This window comes from Anas platyrhynchos, chromosome 3 (genome assembly GCF_047663525.1).
Source record: "Anas platyrhynchos isolate ZD024472 breed Pekin duck chromosome 3, IASCAAS_PekinDuck_T2T, whole genome shotgun sequence".
Lineage (NCBI taxonomy): Eukaryota > Metazoa > Chordata > Aves > Anseriformes > Anatidae > Anas > Anas platyrhynchos.
Window position 1 is genome coordinate 28,879,591 of NC_092589.1, and position 13,752 is coordinate 28,893,342.

Sequence of the window (13,752 nt, forward strand, 5' to 3'; positions counted from 1 at the left end):
GTTCTAGTGCACTTTTTTTCTGCCTTCTGTGCATAAGATAACAACTTGCCTGGTCTGTTTTTCTTGTTACACTGTTCCTAACAATCATCTTGCCACTAATTTGTACCTTTCATGTTGTCTCTCTTGATTCTATAGCGCTGTCTTGATATCTGTTTTTATTTTATTTTCATCACCGTGGTGAGTAAAAGAAAGATTACTATACTAAAATCAGGTGTATTTCAAGATATGTTAAATTACTTAAACGTAGAAAAATGTTTTTAGCACACAGAAGTAAATGTTACAGCACCACACTGTATTACAGTAACTATAATAAAACATACTGCATTGATACAGATGTAAGCCATCTCTTTCTTGTTTTCTTATTTAGCCTATGCATTTTCTGGGGAATTTATTGTGACTGATGTGTTGGTGGCTGCTATCAAAATACAAATAATAAAAGATAAAATAGTGGAGGTCTTGGTTCAGCTGCAGTAGGTAATCGATGTTGCTTTGAATCCGAGAACATAGGAAGAAAGGAAATGGTCTAGACACAGAAGCTGCATTTGTACTTTTTTTTTCTGGGATTTTTCTGCCTTTTTCATTTTAGACTTCACATGAATAAGCGATTAAAAACACAGCTTTATCTGCAGTTCTTGGGCACAGTGTATCACTTGTACATGAAAGCTGGAGGGTTTTTCAGTCAGCTCTAGCAAGATGGTCACTGCTGATTTGCCCGGTGCTGGGCGAATTACAAAGGTTATGCTTTCGTGACAGTGCATGACTTCTGAGAAATGCCTGCATTTTATTGCGATGCTATTGCAGAGACGATTCTACCAAATAAATTGCCAAGGGCTGATGCCTTAAGGTACAGCGACTCTTCGAACCCCGCAGCCTCAAAGTCGGCCCTGGTATTGACATAGATGTAACTTAATGCAGCAGTTCGTGTGGGAGAAAAAAAGGAATCCTTGGTGCTCAAAGCATTTTGAAATCTCTGCTTCTTTGGTGAGGATTTGAAGTGTCTTTGTCTGAAGCTCGTTGTTTCAGGACAGATTCAGCAGGTCCTAGCTTAGGCTTGCAGAATACATGGATACCCTGTATGAGTTAGGGTCACCTTCATTGCAGTCTGGAATTAAAGTGTTGGGGAGTTCTTAAAGCTTATTGTGGGCATTAATAGAGAAGAAGAAATTAATAGTGTGCCTGCAGGTTTTTCTATGCAAGATACTTCATCCTTTATGAGTATTGCTATTTTATACTATTAACAGAGGGACTGCACTGACAGACTGAGGAATGGAGCTGTAAAATGAATGATTCTCTATGATTCTTCAATTTCAAACTTCTCTCAAATTAATTAAAGGATTAATTTAATTAGTTAAAAGGATTGCTGTTGTTGCTTTGATTATCTTAAAGTGAAATGAAAAGTATTTTGAACAGCAACACAACAGCAGTTTATAGATCTCTGGTTGGAAAGTAAACCAGAGATGAAAAAAAATCATCAATAAATTTGTAGATATTACTGATCAAAAACCTGAAGAAATAGCCCAGAAAACAAACAAACAAACAAAGAAACCCACGATCTTTTATGGAATCTTTGTGATTAATGAGTTGAATGAGTTGTTCATGTCCAATTTGTTTAAAAGCAAATTTTTTGTTGATTTAAAAATTACACACATGGAAAAAAAATATATATATATATAAATAATAATACTAAAAAAAACACAGCAAGTTGAGGTTAACAAACTGTTGCTTGAACAAGCTTTAGCTTAAGCAGCATTTTGCTTTGCTATACCAAAGATTGGTGCTGGCCCCTGATATGTTCAGAAGCTCAGACGTGTGGAGAGAGCATGGCATTTTTTGGTGTCTCCTGGGTGTTCAGCCCCTGAGACTGTCCCAGCTCGGCTCGTTGGGGCAGGTTGATGGGGGTGAGGAGGCAGCATTAACAGCAGTCTGGGGTCAGCTCATTTCCCCAGGACCTGCACATCCTAAACGGTGAAGATTCTATTGATAGTTCTCTAGTGATAGTTCTAGTGATAGTTCTCATCACTTGGCTAAAAAGCACTGGTCACATATTTCATTTTTTCACATCTATTTCTATATATCGTCAGAGGGATAGTATTGAAAAAGTTATTGCCTGTAAGATAGTGAGGAGATATGCTGGTGAACTTTCTGTCCAAATCAACTGTCTGTTTTCTGTCTGTCTTGCGTTTCTGCTAGGTTCTAAGGACTGGCTTTTATTTTCTGAAATTTAATGATTTCCTCTAAAATATTTGAAATAGTTTTGACTAATAATTCCTTGGTTTTATGTGCAGACCTTGGTAGAAGTTTTGAGCAGATAGTACTGAAATAAAATTTACAGTATCCGACTCTTGCCCAGGGGAGTCCCAAGACAAAGTATTGCAGAGCTTCGATAGGCAAGTTGTACAGCCCAGAGCAGAGCTCTCTGTAGCATGGTGGCAAGGTCTTGAACTCAGTGACCCAAATGCTCTCTGCTTATATTTGTAACCTGAAGTATGACAAAATATTTTCAAGATTTCTTTCAGTTCATCTCTGCCGACATTTTAGTATTTCCTTAGAGATTTTTTCACTACTCTGTGACATCTGCAGGGTCTGGTGACCTGGGTCTCAGGTTCCTGTATGTATTCATTGAGCATTTCCTATGCAACCATTGTAATATGTATGTATTGTGTTGCAGGCAACACAGCTTACAAGAGGAGACCATTCAGCCTAATTTCTGATTTTCTTGTGAGCTCCAGGCATTACCTTCTGCACCACTTTTTCTAAGGTTATTGCAGCTCCGGTGTGACTGTGGTTTTGAACAGCTGGAGGCTCCATTGGTCTGAAAAGCACATACTGGGCTGCTCATCAGCTGGCATTTCCCAGCTTGGCTGACTCGCAGCAGAAGGCTTGAGAGGCAATATTTTGACATGTAGTTTGTTAGTGACATTATATTATGTGGATACTTTGTCTGTCTTCGGAAGTTCTGAGTCTTCAGTTTATAAATAAAAATAAGTTTACCTAAAGCAAGTGTCATCATGAACTTGAACACATGAAATTTTAGTCTGTGAAAACAGCATGCAAAAAGGAAAACCAAGATGCTGTGTAAACATATCTAAATAAGTTAGTGAAATATAAATTTGTAAAATTATGCTGAAAAAAAAAGACTTTTCAGGTATCTTTTGAAGAGTGGGTATTATGTGTTTTATGCCAAGGTATTACCTTCTCTAAATAATTATTATTGTTCATTATCTTTATGCATCTGTCTTTTGGGGACTATTTGGATTATATGCCTAAAACCCAGCTGACATTAAGAAAGATATAAACTATTGACAAATCCTTTTTCTTATTATTATTCTTATTATCGAGGGGAAACTCAGAAACCTCAAGACTACCAATCTATACAACCCCTATTCTTTCTAGCCTTAAAATTTTATATTTTGAGGTTCTGTTAGCAGTTTAGTGGCTATCTGTAATGGCTGAAGACAATTGGGACAGTTCTTCCTGAAGACAATTTGGAACAAACTGTCCCAAAGAGCATGAAGGGTTATATCATCAGATGACATTGTATGCTTAAAGTAGATCCACAGTCCACACACATACCAGCCTGACTATTTGTCATATGTATCAGCAGTTTGAGCTCTACAAATTCAAGCTCAAACTCAGTAGTAGCCATTGTTATTAGTTTGCTCAGACCATTTTCCAGTACAGATAAAGATTTGTTGGAAAGGGTCAATAATTAGTGGGGTATTTGCTTAGGTTTCTTCCTCTTTAAAAAAAAAAATAGTGTTAAATTGTAATAGTTCCAATGAGGCTTTTTAGCTATGGCAATTTAAAGAAAAGAGCAACGCTTGAAAAATTGTCTGTATTTGTCTGGGCTCTGATTTCTGGTGATGCTGCCTGTGGAGTAGTACAATACTTACAGCAGTGTCTGTCATTTATGCTAAAGTTGAAAATCGAGGGAATAAAGCTTCAAAACCTTCAAGACAAAGAAGGTGGAGAGCTGCCTTGAAAAAGAGAAATATCCTCAGGGGAAAAAAAAATAAAGTTGCTAAGACTTATTTTTAAGAAAATAAATGAAAAAGAGAAAAGATATTATATTTAACAACACTTAAAGAAGATAGGACTTCATCTTTTAAAAGTCCTGTGGAGGACTATATGTTAAGCTACACAGAATTTAATCTGCCTCTGAAAGATGAAAGGATGAGGTGAGCCTACCAGAATTCAAGCCTGTGCTTCCAGGGAGTCTAGGTTTTTCTACCTTAGTGATTACATCTCAAAGCTATTTTCTGTGGCTATAAATCCCTCTACATTATTGCTTTAAAGAATTGTGTACAAACTGACTGTATCTCTGTGGGGTAGTGAGGAGTATCCATTATTTCAGCACGGGAACCAAGAGGATTGTAAGTCAGGTATTGAAGAAAAATACAAACAATTTCTGGTTGGCTCCTTTAAGACCAGTTCTTTTTCATTCAGGATACTTGCAGCAGAAATACTCAGCTTTAAATTTCTAGTTCAGTTTTGAGTGTAAAGATCCCAAAATTTAGGATTATTTATTTCCAAAGTATTTGATTTAGAAAGTTCCCTGCAAGTTAAGACAAAAGCACCCTTTTCCTTGTCAGTAATATTTATGTGTGTATGTATTTATTTGTTTCTACATTTTCCCTCATGACTACAAGTTTAAAATGAACGGAATTCTATTGTTCCACTTTTGTGGGGCTTAATAAGCAATGGTAATAGCAATTCAGAAGAACAGGTGACTGCCCTTTGTTTCCTGTTAACTCACTGGACAGAAAGACTGCAGTGTGTATTCAGACTTTTGTATAAGTTTTCTTGAAAACAATAGTGTATCCTATTTATATAAATTAAGACTTTTTGTTTTTAATTTGTGGTGAAATGTAATAACACGCTATCATTATAGTCAGTCTAAACATTGTCATCATAAACTGACTTTTAATGTTAACCATGATTAGATACTTCACACATTTTTGCATCAAAAATTGTTCTTGAAAATTGATGCTTCATTTTTTTTTAACTGACTCAGAGGTTTCCACACTAACATAATATAAATAACTTAACCAGATAGTGACGTGATGAATCTAGGAATGAATTGTTCCTGTGAGCTATCTAGATAAATCTATTTTCAGAAGAGTATCAGAAATTTTCCCACATAAAAGCTGATAACATCATAATGTTTTGGCTTCAGTACTGCTCCTTTTTCATCTCTTTTCAGTGCTCTGGCTAATAGTTAACTATACATGTAGATTTTCATCCATTCAGTCATCATGTGATTGTTGTCATGGATGGAAAGAACATGCCAAATAATAGCCAGATGTTTACTTTTCATTAATTAAATATAAACGTTTATATAAGAAAATAAAGGAGGGTACAAGTTGATTAATATCTTGTTTTTATAAGACAGATGTAATAGCAGTGTCTTCATGAAGCAGATTTGGGGGAGTGAAATTGGGTCCTGGGTTTCTGGAGATGTCTAAGGCAGCAGATTAAACTTTCAACATGATGTTTTAGATAATTTTTAAAATAGAATGACATTTCTGAGAGTTTCCTCTCCCAGAATAGCAAACTTAGAAGATGTCGGTAATGGCTGCGCACTAAGCTGTAAGTGAGGAAGGGGCCAGGGAGGGGAATGATGTGATTTACTGGGTGCTCCCGAGGGCACCTGTGTACAGCGGCACTGCCCTAGGAGAGGATGGTGGAAATGCTACATCCTTCTCTTTGGAGGGTGCAGAAAAAGTTATTTTTTTAAGTCGGAGCAGAGACAGTTTGATGAGCTTTGTGCCAGTGGAAGGGGCATGAACCTGAGATTTTTCTGCCCCATTTACAGGCAACTGAGTAGCAGCAGCAGTTATTGCCCTGGGAAAAGCTGTTCCTTCATTTCTCACCTTTGTGAAGATGTATGAAAACCAGGATGGTCTGGATAGTCCTCCTCATCTATTTTTCATCAGAAACAAACAAACACAATCAGTCCTTTTATTTGGGCAAACACATCCCTTAGAAAACCACGGACATCTAGCCGACAGAGACTGAATGGGGTTATACGTGTGTTTCAAAAAATGCAACAGGCTGAATGAAGCAGAACATCTGTATGACACTGTTAATCTCAGAATAATACAGGTGACATTTATCTGCAACTTCTGATAATAATGGATAGGAAGCATGGATAAACTGTGGGAGATTGCTAGCTCAGATTAGATCTCAGTAGGCAAGGACATGAGAGCAGAGCTTTCTGAAGGCAAGCATGGCTCTGTCGTCTGTGGGTGCCGGTATCAGGACATCTTGTTGCTGTGCTTGGCCCTCCACAGAGGTACCTGACAAATGAACTGGAGCAGATATGATCTAAGTTTCAATATGATTTTAAAGTAGTTCAACTGGTTGCCATAGATGAGTATTTCAAGGAAGAAATGCTACAAAATCAACATGATGGAAATGTGATCTGTGCAAAGCATGACTCCTTACAACAGACTATTAAGCTAGCAGTGCAAGCTGGGAGGTAGTAAAAGGGGTAACGTTGCTGAAGCAAAAAAATTGCATAACATGAAATTACAGCTGTTTAATACCGATATCATTTCATTGTTCCATTTTACTAGCTGTAAAGTAAATTCTAGTTTAGTGAAAAAAAAAATCTTTAGAAACAAAATCTTTAGTTGTAATGCTATGCTCAGAGTCCTTCCTGATCTCTACAGTAAGGATCAATCATTCTAAATGTTTAGGGCTTTTTAGTAAACTATTTCCTGCTATGAGTGCTGAAACAGGAAAACAGTAGAGCATATGGTGAAACTCTTAATCAGGGTTTATTTAGGGACTTTTCTAAATTTGTTTCATAATACACACTCTTATCTAGTAATCAATAGTGTTTGCAAACACAAAGCACTTCTTGTTTTATGGTGGCAATGTTGATTGCTTGCCAGATGCTGTTCTTGATAACTTTTAACTCTGTCCTTCTCATAGAGATATTGCAACATCTTTTGGATATTAGTCGATTGCTTATCACATACACAAAGAAACATTTCCAATATTGCGTTCTGTTCTGTTTCCATACTTCTAAAGAAGGATAAGAAATTCTGTGGCAAGGTTGTGCTTGCTCTTTGTTTCTGTGGGAATCCATTTCTCAGTTTCTAGCTAATTTCTAGGAAGTCTTACTCTACTTCCCATGTAATCAGTATCCACAAAGAAATTTCTATTATGCCCAAGAAGTAAAGTCGTATGTTTGTAAAAAGACCAAGTCCCTAGAGGACAACTTGAAATACCACTCCCAGATGGGTCAGCCTGAACAATACATTGCCAAAATATAATCATGTTTAGGGAACTGCCCATTAAGTGATACTTCCATTAGTTCTTATGACATTTTTCTTGCGAAGCTGAAAATATCATGCAGTATTCTTTTCTATTCCCTATTGCATGCCATGTGATGCTGAAGTCCCCACTTTTGTTCTGCATGAAATTTCCTCTGTAAATTGCTTTCCTTCAAAAAACAATGCTTCTGTCTGTCCCTTCCTAGACAACTCAGGGGAATTTTTTAGATTGGAGGTAGTCAAAGAGCTTTAGGAAACTAATAAGCAAACATTAACTCTCACAGGGCTCATCTACTGCTCATGAACTTGCAGGAGGAGATACTGTGAATGAAGGACAAAATTGCTTACTTTTTTGCATTGAGAGGCATCAGAAACCTCCACCCTACTCAAGATTTCTTAGATAGCAAAGCAAAATCTCTGACATATTACAAATGCTGCTGTAATCTTACTGCCATTCATGTACCCAACTATCAGGTTAAAATCTATTGGAGAAAGACTTCCTTTCAAAAGGTGGAGAAGAAATAAAATATTTATCAAAGCAAAGAATTACGCAAGGGATATTTTAAATTTGTCAGTTTTATCTCCTGTTGCTGATTCTGTTGGAGCGAAGTCACCTGTTAAGTAAACAAAATGTTAACTCTGGTTTCCAGTTCCCTAGAATGAAATAATATCCTAAAAAAGGATCTTCAAAAAAGTTGCATCAACATGATATCATAAAGATTCTACTGAATCTTCAAAACATACTTGTTCAGTCTTAAGGCCAAAAGACTCTGTTGCTAGCTGTTAGTCTTCAAATTTTGGGGATTCAGATAGTCAAATAAAGTTTCTTCCACCTGTCATCTTTCATGCTTTATCACCTGTAGTTGAGGGTCTTTGAACTTGCTGTCAGTCCATTACTTTCTATTCATTGCTGCCTTATGATATCTCCAATTATACTTTTTTTTTTTCCTACAAGTGCTACCAAAGAAAAACTTACTATAATGTATTTCAGAGATAGCTGAGGCTGCATAACTTTAAATACTAGGAATATATTATGAAAGCTCAGAATCTTATTCAGCCTCAGCATGTATACAGAGGATATAAGGAGGAAATTAAATGATTTTAGTTAAATTTAGGCAGTGTAGTTAAGAATAAAGTTGGTGAGTGCATGGCACTACTGTCTGTATGTGAAAATAGGAGCAACCTGGTTTCAATGAAATTTTCTTTGAGGAGGGAAGCCCAGGTACTGAAGGCACCAACAGGAGTAATGAAAGGTCAGTCAGTCTCAGAAAAAAAAGCAGTTGCTTTTTTCTCACTCACAGTGGGTGTAGGAGACAGTCTTTGGTTTATATCAGTCAAGGAGGTTTGATTTAATACCTCTGTATTCTCCATTAAAAGCTCCAGACCTTGTATTAGTAGATAGTTTTGTAAAGATAAGTCTGTGTATCCTATTTGTATTTTTGAAAATTATATTCCCTCTTCTGTCCTAGACAAAAAAAGAAAAATATAGCAGCCATGAACTTTCAAATGTGTTGGGATGTGCAAGGAGGTTTTCCAGTAAGATCTACTTGGGTATGCGCTTGAGTTATTAAGGGTGGTCTCAGTACAGCAAATAACATTTCACTTCCTTTTCCCATGTTTCAGATTGAAAGAGTGAACACAGTGACATCTTCATATAAATGCTCAGAAAGCTCCAGAGAATGTAGAGTCACTTCTTTACCACAGTTGTCGTATTGCTCTCTTTCTGGTTAAGAAATGTGTTGCTAGATCTGTACAATGATTCTTACTTGCATTCCATATTATCTTTTGAGACAATCACTATAATTACCAGTCTGCTCTACCCCTAGTCAAAAGTAATTTCGTAGACCCTTTGCAAGGGTTTGATATGGTATATTACTCTTGCACCATTTGTGTATGAGCCATTCTCAGACTTCCCTTACAGACCAAGGATGTTGCACTTGCATAATGTAGCAAACCCTTCTAATCTGCCAAAAGTTTAGGATCAAGCTCTTCGGCTTCCCCAGAAATTTTCAGAGATGGGCTTAAGGTAAGCCTGTACTCTAATGCCTGTTCAAAACACCTCTCTGCCTGTTACACAAAGGAAAATCATTGGCTGCATTTCAAAGTTAAAACATATCTTAGCATTTCATTGCTTTGCTATTCCTGTTTCTACTTTTCTTATTCATCATTTTAATGTAGATATTCTAGATGGATTAATGTCTGCGCACTACAAATGAACACACTATCAAAAAGATACGTTTTTGTCTGGCTTGACGGACACTAGACTTTATGTCTGTGGACTTCTGTGAGGAATCTTATTGACATGCTGCGACCCATGTTCTTGTTTTTATTTTCTCTGTTTTTCCATTCTGGAAGCTACAGAAATGATGGGGAAATACAGTAAATATGATCCATGCCATCTTATTCCCAAGTCAATGCCCTTTTAAAATTATTTCTTAGTGTAATATACAGTAACCTATTCTAACTTGAATATTCTTTGTGAGAAAAGGGAAAAAAAATGCAAATAATAGATGGGTTTAAAAAATAAAAGGATGATTGGGAGAAAAATTTGCTTTTTTTTGTTTGTTTGTTTGTTTTTGTTTTCATTCATAGAGATAGCTGTATTTTTAAATATTGTTTTCATAATGTCCCTATCCCTGGGACTGTGAAGATTTTTTCCTCTGACTCTTTTTTCTGAGCAGAGCTATTTGAAAGCTGTTGTCAGATTGTGTCTTTGTGTGCTTTCAGAGAGATTTTAGGAGCAAGAGGACAGGTCCCAAAAGAAAACATCTATATTCAACTGGAGCTAAGGCTAGTCACACCAGTGATTAGATTAGCTTGTTTACAGGTTAATTTCCTCCATAATTTTCAGTTGTTTTAGTTGAACATTTAAATTATAATGTTCATTGTTATAATTTAAATGACTTTCTGATCCATTATGATTATTTTTTTTCCTAAAAAAATACATTATGCCAACACCTAGCCAAAGAAGCTGAGCCAACAAATGATCTGAAGGCAGACTGACTTCTGAGGAGTAGGGACAAAAGTGGGTAACTCTTCGTTTTCTTCTGGCTTACCTTAAGCATGGTTTGAAAGATTCAAAGGTCAGATACTCCAGGCAGCACCACCTCTTCTAGACTTTGCAGAAATTAAGAAAACTCAATCATAAATTATATATTTGATCCAGGTTTTATTCCAGATCAAACCAGAACCCCAGACTTTAACACCCCCAGAGAGATTTGGATTCCTCATCATACATGGTCTCTGCTATATCTGCCCAACTGCTTTTTTTCCCTCTTATCAATGTGTGAATGGCTGTGGTGAATGGAGTTAAATCCAGCTGGAGGCCAGTCACTAGTGTTGTTCCCCAGGGCTCACTACTGCGGCCAGTTCTCTTCAGTATCTTTATCAAATGATTTGAATGAGCGGATTGAGGGCACCCTCAGTAAGTTTGCAGATGACAACAAGTTGGGCAGGAGCTGGGTAGGAAGGCTCTGCAGAGGGATCTGGATAGGCTGGACCGATGGTGCCAAGGCCAACTTTATGAAGTTCATAACGGCCAAGTGCTGGGCCTTGCACTTGAGGCACAACAACCCCATACAGTGCTACAGGTTGTGGGGAGTGTGGCTGGAAAGCTGCCCAGCAGAAGGAGACCTGGGGGTATTAGTCAACAGCCAGCTGAATACAAGCCAGCAGCGTGCTCAAGTGGCCAAGAAGGCCAACAACATCTTGACTTGTATCAGGAATAGGGTGGCCAGCAGCACCAGGGAAGTGATTGTCCCCCTGTATTCAGCTCTGGTGAGGCTGCAGCTCAAGTACTGTGTTCAGTTCTTGACCCCTCACCACAAGAAGGACATCAAGGCCCTGGAGCATGTCCAAAGAAGGGCAACAAAGCTGGTGAAGGCTCTATAGAACATGCTGCTTATGAGGAGTGGCTGAGGGAAATGAGATTGTTTAGTCTAGAGAAAAGGAAGCTCAGGGGAGACCTTATCACGCTGTGCAATTACCTCAAAGGAGGCTGTTGCATGGTGGGGATCAGTCTCTGCTCCCATGCAACAACCAATAGGACAAGAGGAAACAGCCTCAAATTGCTCCAGGGAAGGTTTAGTACATTAGGAAAAAAATCTTCACAGAAAGGATGGTAGAGCATTGGAACAGGCTGCCCAGGGAAGTGATTGAGTCACCATCCCTGGAGGTATTCGAAAGATATGTAGATGTGGTGCTTAAGGACAGGGTTTAGTGGTGGCCTTGGCAGTGCTAGGTTAATGGTTGGACTTGACAATCTTAGAGGTCTTTTCCAACCTAAATGATTCAGTAATTCTATGTACATTTCCATTTTCTCTTGGCCCTCAGCAGCATGACTAGCTTGGGTTCTCATTACTGTCTCTTGCTTCCTCAGGAGTTAGCTACTTTAATACATGTGAGGGTCTGTACTGAAATATGTGAAGTGGGAAAAACTGTAGTAGGAAACAGGTCTCTGTGTGGTGCAGCAAGTGGGACAGTTAGGATAAATGTATGAGTCTAAATATGTCCATGATTTTAAATGGCAGTGACCTATGTTATCAGAAAAAAAATCTACTTCTCTCTTATATCCATTAGATGTCCTGGATTATTCCTTTGTTTTGCTGCCAGTCATCATGTAATGTTATTTGTCCTACTTCTTATCGGTGTAAAGTTAATATGTACCATATGTCTGTATTCCACTGCTTTTTTTTTAAAAAAAATTTTACTAATGAATGACATTTCTAAATTTGCTGTTATAGCCAGAAATGGGATAGAATGGAAAGAAATAACTGTAAATGAGACAGTATAACTATCTGTAGGTAGCAGGAGTAATTTATCATATATGGCAGTCATTACAAAAAAGACTTTGTACACTGTAAGAGACATACAAGATTTGTTATAAAAAATGTTTGAGGTTATATTTGTCGCCACATTGATTTACTGCTCTCAATGGAAACTCACATAGTTCTCTCTCTTCTAGTTGCCACATCAAGTTCTAAGAGGACGCTGCATTTTAAAAGTATAGACATATCTGTCTTTGGTGGAGCTTAAACAGATTTGCAGTGTTTGCATTACCTTTCCTAATTTATTCTACTTAGGGCTTTTATGCCATTAACAGTTCTATTTCATGACAGAATTGGATCCTCAGGAGCATCTTGGGTGGATTTTTTTTTTTTAATAATTTGCATCTTTGATAGAGCAAAACATTGAAAAATAAACCATAAACTAGGTAGGATTTTGTTTACCATGGAAGCAGCTGTCTACAATTTGCTGCTTTAGTTAACGAGAGATTTCACCTTAATCTGATGCATTAGCCACTGATTATGGCTATAACCATTTTAGTAGTATAGCCACAGCTCTGTAGTGGTAGTAGTTTGTTGTTCATATGTTGTATGTTTTGAAAACTTTTTTCAGGCATTTGCCAAATTCCAGAACACAGCTCAGTTTCCAAGGTTTCTCAGCAGGATTTCAGATCAAAGTATAATTGCTTTGGCTATGTCCATTGTGAGATTTTGGAGTAATTGTAGTTTGTATATGAAACTCAAAAGATATCTTGACCTCTAAAACTCTACAAAACTAAGGAGGAATCTAAATGACACCTTGCTACAAACTGACATAGTTTCAGTTTACAGAGATCTAGCATTTTTCATCAACGTAAAAAATATTCAATGATGCTTAGTAGCCTATTACACCACTGCACATTGTTTTCCTTCTGAATAGTTATCATGCAGGTGACTGTAATTTCCTGCAGTAAAGTTTGTACTGCTCTTGTTATTATTAAATTATATAGGCAAAATATGGTTATAAAATTTTGTCTGGTTTGTTTGCTTAAATACACACTTTAAGTAAAAATTAGAATAATCTTCTAATCTTCTATAAAATTTCTTAAGAGTAAACTAGGAATTTCTACCTGTAAATAAATTGTCAAAACTTGTTAGAAGTTTCTGTTGTCATTTTAATGCTGTTGCAGTGCAGTTTTGTCTCTGAACGTTTTTTTGACAGATCTTTCATTGTTTCAATAGAAGGAGAGTAACTTACCCATTCTACCACGTATGAACTTCTTATGAGGGACATAAAGTTCTGCAACACTGTGAGGTCTGAAAGTAGGACAGTGAGGGGCAGAATCTGCTGATACTGCAGGTAAATGAAGAACTATGAAGTGCCTAAAGGCAGCTTGCATTGTCAAGGGGCTATTGGTGCCCTTGGTACTTAGTCATGTTTTTAGCGTTGCTTGCTTGTAGATTTCATTGAATCAATACTTCCCTGCTTGCACTCTTTGTGTGAAGCACCTTGCAGGAGTGAAAGCCACCCAAGAGACCAATGTGAGAGCCTCAGTGGTAGCACTGAGAACAGCGATCTCCTTGGAGCTGCTGTCCTCTCAGTATGCAGTAACTGTTATTTTTAATAATTATAGTCAGCATTGTTCCTGCTTAGGTGATGATATGTTTAGGTCTCATCTTTAGAGATAAATTGGTTCTATTTTGCC

The 13,752-nt window shown here is 37.3% G+C and overlaps 1 protein-coding gene across 24 annotated transcripts in view; it reads left to right on the plus strand.

The window, feature by feature from the left end:
- Window positions 1-13,752, plus strand: part of CHRM3 (cholinergic receptor muscarinic 3) — a 286,410-nt gene that overhangs the window by 151,664 nt on the left and 120,994 nt on the right. For 2 of the 24 annotated variants that reach the window (XR_011808129.1, XR_005264396.2), the window contains one exon: window positions 2,669-3,118. The exons of the other annotated variants lie outside the window; for them this stretch is intronic. The gene's annotated coding sequence lies outside the window, so the exon portion shown is untranslated. Of the gene's footprint in view, window positions 1-2,668; window positions 3,119-13,752 lie in introns of those variants that run through there. 24 annotated transcript variants of the gene reach the window in all.